This window comes from Colobus angolensis, unplaced genomic scaffold (genome assembly GCF_000951035.1).
Source record: "Colobus angolensis palliatus isolate OR3802 unplaced genomic scaffold, Cang.pa_1.0 Scaffold235, whole genome shotgun sequence".
Taxonomy (NCBI): Eukaryota; Metazoa; Chordata; class Mammalia; order Primates; family Cercopithecidae; genus Colobus; species Colobus angolensis.
In genome coordinates this window covers 5,183,580-5,184,689 of record NW_012115544.1, presented here as the reverse complement: position 1 = coordinate 5,184,689, position 1,110 = coordinate 5,183,580, and positions in this window count along the sequence as shown.

The window sequence follows — 1,110 nt, the reverse complement described above, 5'->3', positions numbered from 1 at the left end:
AGTTCAAGACCAGCCTGGCCAATATGGTGAAACCCATCTCTACTAAAAATACAAAAAAATTAGCCAGGCGTGGTGTTGCATGCCTGTAATCCCAGTTACACGGGAGGCTGAGGCACGAGAATCACTTGAACCCAGGAGACAGAGGTTACAGTGAGCTGAGATCACACCATTGCACTCCAGCCTGGGCAACAGAGCTAGACTCTGTCTCCAAAAAAAAAGTTAGGATGGTAAATTTAATGTTATGTATATTTTTCCACAATTGTTAATTAATTTTTTAAAGTGCAGCTTTTAATGGCACACATATCTCTCCCTCTTCTTTGTCTCCAGAAGATAAGAGAGAGCATGAGACAGCAGACAGGATGCGTCATCTTATTGCATTTGTTTCTGTAGACCATACATTGAGGCTATCTGACCTTCAATTATTCATTAAACTAATATTTACTGACTTGAGTACCTACTATGTACCACGCATTGTTCTAGAGGCTGGAGTTACAGCAGTGAACAGAAAAAGATCTCCCCAGTTCCCTAGCTGCAGGGATCTTACCTTCTAGCAGGTGGAAAAAAACAATAAATAAATAAGCAAGTAAGATATATGGTATTTATGTGGCAATAAGAGCTATGGAGAAAAATAAAGCAAAGGAGGAAGAAGAAGAGTGTTTCAGGGTTGTATTTTTAAATAAAGTGGTCAGGGGAGACCTCACTGAGAGTGAGGGAAGACAGAGACCCTCTCATATTGTTTTATATTGTTTTATACTCAGAAAAGGAAAGAGCGCGAAACTAAAGGCAGGTAGCCTGGCGCCTAGGAACCAGACCCGAAACCAGGCCTGGGCCTGCTTGACCTAAGCCTGGTAGTTAAAATTAGACCCGTGACCCAGCAATCGATGTTATCTATAGATTCCAGACATTGTATGGAAAGACATTGTGAAACCTCCTGTTCTGTTTCACTCTGACCACTGGTGCTTGCAGCCCCTGTGATGTACCCCCTGGCTTGCTCAATCGATCACGACCCTCTCACACGGACCGCCTTAGAGCTGTGAGCCCTTAGAAGGGACAGAAGTTGAGCACCTAAAGAACTTGGATTTTAAGACGCTAGCCTGCCGATGCTCCCAG